A 9,166-nucleotide genomic window follows, 5' to 3' on the forward strand; every position below is an offset into this window, starting at 1 on the left:
CCCCACTTGGTTGAAGCAGTATGAAAATATAGGAGCTAGACTGGAAATGTTAAATTTTCACAACTCAGAAGGCGTATAAAGCTTGATGTAGGAAGTTCCTATTTAAGTATAGAGTTGTCTAGGTTAACCTAAGAAAAGTACTTTATAATCTCTAGGAAACTTACTTAAAGAAAAAGTGGGTTGCCCCTATCTTTTGTAATACATAGTACAAATGTGTGCCTGAAGTGTTGGCTTGCCCTTCTTTGCTGAAGGTCAGTGTGTGCCTCCAGAACAATCATCATGTATCCTGGTAGCAGTGGCTGACTAGTGCTTACCGTGTCATCCCAGTCTATTTACAAGGATGTAGGAAGATAAGGCAGTCACTTTATGTTCCCGGTTCATGTGTTGCATGAATGGGTTAATTTCTCATCACAGTGTAAGACAGGAAATGGATGACCAAGTTTTGACTGTTCTTAGTCTTACAGGCTCCCATTAGCCAACTTGTTCTGTTTTCACCCAGGGTATAGCTTATTTCTGTTTTCTGCCACTCACTAATAATTTCTCTATTACCAGTTTCAGATTTGTTCATACCTCCTACTTTTTTGATTCTCCCCAACTGTTCAAATAAAAAACCCCTTCTATGAATTGGTCTGCAGAGGACAGACATATTCCACTTACAGCCATTATAACATCTAAGGTGTCAAAAGGCTTTGCACAATCAAAACAATGTATTTGATAGCGGAAAGAAGAGTTCATTGTCAGCAGTAGACAAATCCTAGAAAATAGAACATGCCAAACAGCTATATTTATTCAGAGGACTTAACAGGATTGGAAGAATCCCAAATTGCTATTAGAGGGTCACATCAAACCACTCCAGAGTCTTCTGATGCAAATGGAAGCAAGGATGTAACATTTTTCCTTTTGTGATTCCAGCATTACTATCAATATCCAGCTGCAGCTGTATCTCCAGATAAGTGCCACCAGAGGGCAGTCAGCACCATTTCAGATCTAATAGGCATAAAATCTTGCACTTCTGCTTCAGGAGCTGTTCTCCCTCCCCAAAACATGGCAATCGTGAGAAGATTGTGTGGTAGACTTGTCTCCCACGTTCAGGAGCTTGAGACAGTATACACAACGTTCTCTCATTCTGCCCACAGCAACAACCTTGTGAGGTATACTTGCCGATAAGAAACAAAAAAGTGCTAAGTAGAGCTGTTGAAGAAAGATATACCTGGCTGACATAAACACAAGAGGAATCCTCAAATACCTCTTAAATGCAAAGAATTTTATCCCTTTAAAAGGGTAAAATTAATGCAAAATCAAAGATTTCTTAGGGAGTCAGAATGCGATCTTTGGACAAAACTCCAGGACTTGCTGTTCCATCTGCTGTAAATCTAATTTCTGTAAATCTGACAGAAGGAGGAATAATTGAAAATTGCCATGCCCATGTTTTGGATTATTTTGTGTCACTTCTTCGAAGGATATCAGAGAGAGACCTTCAAATGGCTCTCAGGGCCAAGATCAACCTGCCTCAAGGACTGCTGCAGTTTTGCTTTAAGTCAGACTGTGCTCCAACTCTGGTATTTCTGCTGTTTCTGAAAAACTACTTAACACTATTCGTGTTCAAATAAGAATATTTTGCATATTGCCTAGGAACCTTATCAGCATCCACTATGGCAGAATTAAAGGTTCCCTTAGTAGATGCTTCAGCTCAGAAAAGGCAGATAGGAAGTCCTTCTGCCAACTGTATTCTTTCAGAGGATGTTCCATTCAGACCAGAAATTACATGTTTCCCAAGCCAACTTTGTCTAGTTCCAAGTTCCCCAGCACTAAACCTCACATCTCAGCATTACCTGCATTAATTTTCTCAAGCTTCCAGATCAAGGAAATTAAATTTCTGGCACAGCTTTTTAGTGAGAAGAGGGTTATCTCACTATTTCCCAGTCGGAGTACTTCGTATAGAACATTCAATCTCTCAAGTATTTTCTTCCTGCCCTCATATCTTGTCAAACAAAACCAAACACCAAGCATCGTCTATGCCTAGTTAGTATTACCTTCTCCACAATGAAAAACTTTCAGGGGTTTATTCCATAGTTTTTGTAATTTCCAAAAATGGTCAATCATGGATTTAAAATACATCAATACATTTGTGGTATATCACACGTTTGGGATAACTCTTCAGTCAAATCACTACTGTACAGCCTGAAGATGTTACAGCTTGTATAAATTTGACAGAAACTTACCTTCATGTGCTGGGTGACCATGCACTCAGAAGTGCCTATCAGAATCAGTATTTCCAATTCAGAATTTTCCTCTTTCAACCAACTTACTCATAGAAGTTGAGAAGTTTTTTAGACAACTCATTCCTCAAAACTCAGTCTGACTTGACAGTAACCTGATCTGGGTACAGGGCTGTGGGGTTTTGATATATCAACCAGAAAACTTCCTTATACTGGTCGAGTTACTATTCATTAAGGAGCATGCACAGATATCAAGATCAGTCTAATTCCATTGCCTCCAAAGAAAGTCATCAAGTTGCAATTCAGCATTTAAACATGCAGGTGAAAGTGATGGACATTTCTTATGTCAGCGAACTTTCCAAATCTCATGTTTCATATTTAGGAATTTTATCATGGACCGAACTTCATTCAAGTTCACTAATAAGGCTTCTCTGCCCATGATACTTCAAAAAGTATGTGTCAGGTATGCCAACTTCCTTCTTGGCCTTTCTCAGCACAAGTTCACCCATTTAAAATTCCTGAGGGTGATTGAAACATGGCTATAAAGTTTACAAGATGGGAAGTGCACAACTAAGGGTTTGCACCTCAGAGGTTCCCTGTCTTCCCAAGAAGCCAAACGAAGTATCCAACAGTTGGAGTTGAGGGATATCTTCAAGGCTCTGGCGATGACAGCCTGCATTCATAAGAATGTAACAGCACTACGTGGTAGACCAGATAAAGAAACTGACTCCACAAGAAGACTAGAATTATACTTTATTGAAGTAAGCTATAGTTAAAGAATCTTGCAAGTCTGTCTGTATTTTCCCCTCCATCCCTCCCTCCTATAGCCCAGGGAGTCGAGGAGCCAGTCAGTGGTTTGTTTGTTTTTTAAATACTTTTCCATCTCCCTGGGCTTAACAGTTTGGTCTAGTGGTTAAGGCACCAGGCTAGAATCCAGGAGACTGTGAGTTCTAGTGCCGCCTTAGGCATGAAAGCTGGCTGCGTGACCTTGGGCCAGTCACTCTCTCTCAGCCCAACTCACCTCACAGAGTTGTTGTTGCGGGGAAAATAGGAGGAGGAAGGAGTATTAGCTATGTTCGCCGCCTTGAGTTATTTATAAAAATAATAAAGGCAGGATAAAAAAATATTTCAAAACCCACATTCTTCAGTACCTGTTGTTGTCCTAACAGCTTCTGGATGCCTTCTCCAAGGTCATTTCCAAGGCTCCCTACAGAATGATAGCTGAGTTCCCAGACTGGGAATACATATTCCTTCATTTCAAGCAGAAACAAATTTGGTGGAGGCATGAATTCTGTCACAGAAAGCAAAGGCAGATGCCTTAGCTCGCCCCGTCTTGGGTAGGAAAAAGATTTTTCTTTTAAAAGCAGAAGCAGAAGTCCAGGGACACAGTGAAGTTGTGTGTCTGTTGTTTCCCTGTCCTTCACACACTTCAGTCCTGCCGTCTCTCCTATTTTTGTAGATGAGGACATAGGAGGCTAGCAGCCATTGCTCTGATTCCTGAGAAGCCTGCATGGCTTTCCTTCCATTAAGCTAGATCATTGATTTCTGGGGAATTCCACCCATCTTAAAGTTGCTGAGGTTGAGAAACACTGACCTAGAGGTAAAAGAAAGGGCGCTCAAGCTGTCAGGCTTCTCAGCTTAGACGTGGCAGAAGCTACCAAGACACTTGACATGGCACAGCTATAGAAGAATCTTTATTGTATAGCAGGTAAAGACATTTAAAGCAATCACTTGCCCTCTGTCAATAAGGAAGTGCCGTTTCCCTTTATACCACTGCAGTTTAAATCTGGTACTTCTTTTTGTCTCCTTTCCCATAGCTTAACAAACACTTGCTTTGTATTTCTCAGTTTGGTGCCAGGTGCCAGTTGTTTTAACTGGCATTCCTTCTCTGGGAAACTCTAAATCTTACTGTAATTCCATATACAGGGAAGTATACTGGGAGGAGAAGCGTGCCAAGTAACAAGAGAGGTGAGAGGTCTGTGCTTCTCCTCTCTTCTGGTTACTCCCTCACCAAGGTGGATGGTAGAACTCATATTGGCCTGCTCTTAGCCTGCAGGCTTTGCTACTAAATGTCAGATTGGTGGATAAGAAGATCTTTCTCATCTAAGATCTGATTGTGGATGAAAGGGCCACTCTAGCATGTTTAACAAAAACGTGAGTTGGGAGGCTAGGGAATACTTGGCATAGCACCAGAAAAGAACAGGTGGTCAGGGCAGGGGAATTGTTGTAACCTATAGAATCTCTTTCTCTCTCCAGTCTTCTTGTCCACTCAAGTGCCAATCTAGTATTTTGATATCTAGTTTTGGTTATTCAGAACAAAATGTGGAGTCCTCTGATTTACCACCCACCCAGCTACCCAACAGACTCCCTATCTGAGTTGATGGAGGTGGTCTCAGATGTGATTCAGAACTTCCAGAGTGTAATCTCTAGATGATTTCAACATCCATACAGGACTGCTTTGGTTGGGGCTGCCCAGGAATTCGTAGCTGCCATGTCAACCATGGATTTCTCTCAACTTGTTCCTGGCCCAGCACGTATGGGAGATTGCACACTGAATTTGATTTTTTCTATTGGGCAGAAGGATAGTGGTCTGAAAGTGGCAGATTTTACATCTGTCCTTGTCATGGTTGAATTACTTCCTATTGTGATTTAGGTTGGCAGCAACTATTTCTCTCCGCAGAAGTGGGGAACCAATTAGAATTATCTGCCCATGGAAGCTGATGAACTGCCAATTGATTCTGAGAGGTTCTTCAGTATTTTCTGACCAGTAAGACTTGTACTTCTGTCAGAGATTTGGCTACTCTCTGAATACAAGCCACAAATATCCTCTCATATGGTGCAGCTCTTGTTCAGGCCCTTAGTAAACATATCAGCTGAGGGTAGTGAAGCATTTTGGGAGATAACTACAATGCAGGTTAACATTCATATAGAATTTTGTCATAGTTGACACAAGTTTGTGATGGTGATGGAGGCAAAAAAGTTTTTCTTCTTCATCACTGCATCCTCTCAATGTCACCCAGTAGAGCTTTTTGGTATGGTTCAGGGCCTTTGGGGATCTGGTCCAGTTAGAGATCATATACTGAAGGTCCCTCAGTAGTTCACTTTCATAACTTGGCTAGATACTTTGAAAGCAAAATCAATCAATTCATAATGACTTAGATTCTAAAATTCTAACATTCTGTAAAAATGTACTGAGATTTGTCTGGTCAGATTTCTTTGCATAAATTTCATTGTTTAAGGCCTGATAATGGAGATCAGATCCATTTGATTGAAATGGATTTTCTTATATCACTTTTAATCAGGTTTTAGGACTGGTTTCACATGGAAACTACCTTGTTGGATTATCTTTTGCAGGTAAGACAAGGAGTAAGTTTTGTCGATCGCTTTTTGATATAATAAATCATGCATTTTGGAGAGATTGTCTAAGGTATGGGTGGAATAGATCTGAAGTGGTTCTATTCATATCTGAATGGCCATCAGCTGGTGCTGGGAGATTTCTATTCAACCCCATGACATTTAAACTGTGGGGTTCCACAGAGCTCTACTTTATTCCCTGGCTGTTTGATGTCTATATGATATCTCTGAATGAGATCATTTGGTTATTTAGAATAAAATTCATCAGAGAGAGCTGATGACACTGAGCTCTATCTCTCCATTTCATTCAGTCAGATGAAGCAATGTAATTAGTGCCTAGTTGTGGTCATGGACTAAATGAGGACCAATATGTTGACATTCAGTCCTGGCAAGACAAAAGTTGGTTGGTCGATAACTTCTGAGTCCAGGTGAGTGACGTTCAACTTGCTCTGGTTGCACTCTCCCTAAATAATCGAGTTTTGTAGTTTGGGGCGATTTTGGATCTTTTGAGGTACAAGCAAGTTTTACTTCCTGAGGCTGGTGCACCAGCTGAAGTCCTGCTTGGACTGAGATGGTTCACTATAGTAATTTATGCCCTGGTAATTTCTCAATAGAGAGCCAGTTTGGTATAGCAGTTAAGGCATCAGGCTAGAAACTGAGAGACCATGAGTTCTAGTCCCACTTTAGGCACAAAACCAGCTGGGTGACCTTGGGCCAATCGCTATCTCAGCCCTAGGAAAGAGGCAATGACAAGCCACTTCTGAAAAACCTGCCAAGAAAACTGCAAAGATTTGTCCAGGCAGTCTCCAAGAATTGGACATGATTGAACATATTAAAGAAAAATTCTCATATCCATTACCACAATACAGGGTTGCTTTTGAAGATGGTTTGGAAACTTCTGTTAATAAAAGATGTTGCAACAAAACTGATTGGAAGTGCTAAATGTGAACACATCACCCCAGTTCTTCATTATCTTCACTGGCTCCAAGTTTGTTTCTTGTCCCAATTCAACATTTTAATAATATCAAAAATGGTATGACTTGGTACTACAGTATCTGAAGAAAAACCTCTTCCCATATGTTCTACCATATCCTAAGAATATCCTTGGAGGACTTATTCAGAATTACTTTCCAAATTACTGCTTGGGAGTGGGATTTTCCATGGCAACCACCTAAACTTTGGAACATCCTCCCTTAAGAGGAATACCTGGCACCACCCATACTGTCTCTTCAGCATCGAACAAATACATTTTTCTTATCCCAGAACTTTTAACAGTGTTATTGCTGTTGTGATTTTAGTTTTTTTAATTGCGGCGTTCATTTTTTGTTATGGTTTTAATTAAATTGATAGTTTATTTTATTCTATGCATTATACAATGTTACAGTGCATGTTTCATTATTTTAACCAACTGTTTTAATTATAAACCAATTTAAGATTTATTTTAATGGGAAGTGGTATGGAAATATTTTAAATAAACCAATAAAATACTGTATGCAGGAGAGATAACTTACCCTATTGTCATCCTCTGTGGCAGCGAGCTAGAATTTTATAAAGGGTGCCCACCTTCTGAGCAAGTCTTTCTATAAGCACATATCAACTTAAATAGTTTCACTATGCTTGTCTAGCCTTGTAATTTTTTCACTTTCCAGAACTGTGATTCTATTGTGAAAACCCCTTTGCTTGAAAGTTATCACATTATTTAACATATTTGCATTTATTTAAGATCGTTGGTGCTGTGTTCAGACACAAGACAATCAGGAGTCACATACTTACAGCCTAAAAGGTACAAAAGAGAAAAATAATTAGGGAAGAGGCACACCTGCATGCACTTTTGTGACATTTGGTTTGTCCTATTAAAAGTATTACCTGGCAATTACCATGGATTTTTTTCACATGGACTAAAACAATGATGACTGTATTTTATTTCAATTGCTGATACTTTCTCATAATGAGCAAGAAATAGAAACCACGTGTTTTTGATATGGTGATGTCCCTTTCAGAGAGGTATATGGGCCCAAATTAACTGGTGTGACTCACCTCATGGTGTTAAGACTCCCCCTTTGACTCATATTTCTTTCTGATACCATAGTGGCATCTGTGCCTTCTATGTTTTCTCCAGAATTGGATAGTTCTTCATAATAATAGCATTTTGACATAGTTGTGTCTTTTCTACTTGAATACCTGGCATTTATATAAAATCAATGTAGATAATGGTGTTCAAACGCTCTGGAATAGCTGAACAAGTATTAGCATACAGTATACCAAAATGCTAGCAATGCCAGGCATATTCCACAATGCCCTCTTGTGGCATTCTATGTATATGGCAGCTATTATTTGTAGAGTGAGTGAAATCATGGTAACGGGAATTAAAAAATGCTACAGTATAGTACTAATCAATCCATAACTTCATGGCCTCAGGAAGATGACACTGGAATCACCTCCCCCAGTTGACACTAATTCTGTCAATATTAGTCCGACTTATTTGATATGAAGAAAACCTAAGATTTCTAAATTAGAATCCATCTTCAAATAAGGATCCTGAAACATCTTAATTCAAAGTAGTTTATTTTAGAATGGGATGGTGTGAGAAGAATTCACCTAAAGTCTGGCAATATGCCATCAGCAACGAATTACAAAAAACTGTACTTTGAAACTATTTCTTACAGCACTATCCTATATACTACATATATAAATAAGGTTCTTCGCTGAGTTCAATGGGACTTATTCTCACGTATTGAAAGAGAGGATTTCAAGTAGAATGTTTAAAAGGTGGGTTGGATAAGCCATAAAAAATGCCCCCATCTTCTACATTTCATGTTACAAAAGTACTCTCTAATTCAATTCTAGGGCCTCCAGGTCCTGTTTCCATTCAAAGATTATCAGGTTATTATTTATTTATCAAATTTATATAGTCACCCATCTCACACAAAGTGACTCCTGGTGGCATACAACAATAAAATAAAACAATAAATATATAAAAACAAATACACACACACACACACACACTCATTCTTAAAAATCAGCTTATCATCTCAGGCTAAGAACAGATGTGCCTCCTTTGCTATTTCTAGTTTCCTTCATATTGCATTACCTTGAGCAGAATTTCAACTAGAGGTTGGAAAAAACAAGGACTAGAAGTGATCTTGTGGGAGATGGTGGGTTAGTAAACACTTCAATATATCTCTTTACAGTAGAGAGTATTACCTCAGAGAGAAAAAACAGCTAAAATTCTCTGACATATAATTAAGTTAAATCATTATATTTAATTAGATACAGCATTTTATGCTGCTTTATCTTGACTAGCTCTTTCCTTTATCTGATGAGAGAATCCAAGCAATCAGACATGCATAGGCTGACCATACATCCTGTTTTGAACAGGACAGTCCCGTTTCTTTAAGATTTCCTGACTGTCCTGTCATTTTAATATAAATATCAATTTTGTCCTGTTTTTTAAAAACGTTGGAGCCGTTATTGGGAAAAGCGGGAAAAAATTGAAATTGAAATTGAAAAAGAGGCTGATTTGGCAGTAGTTCTCAATCTGGGGGGAAACCTAGAGCAGAACTGCAGGAACAGCTGATTGGCGGTGAGCAAGA

The sequence above is a fragment of the Candoia aspera genome, chromosome 6 (genome assembly GCF_035149785.1).
Source record: "Candoia aspera isolate rCanAsp1 chromosome 6, rCanAsp1.hap2, whole genome shotgun sequence".
In the NCBI taxonomy this organism is placed as follows: Eukaryota; Metazoa; Chordata; class Lepidosauria; order Squamata; family Boidae; genus Candoia; species Candoia aspera.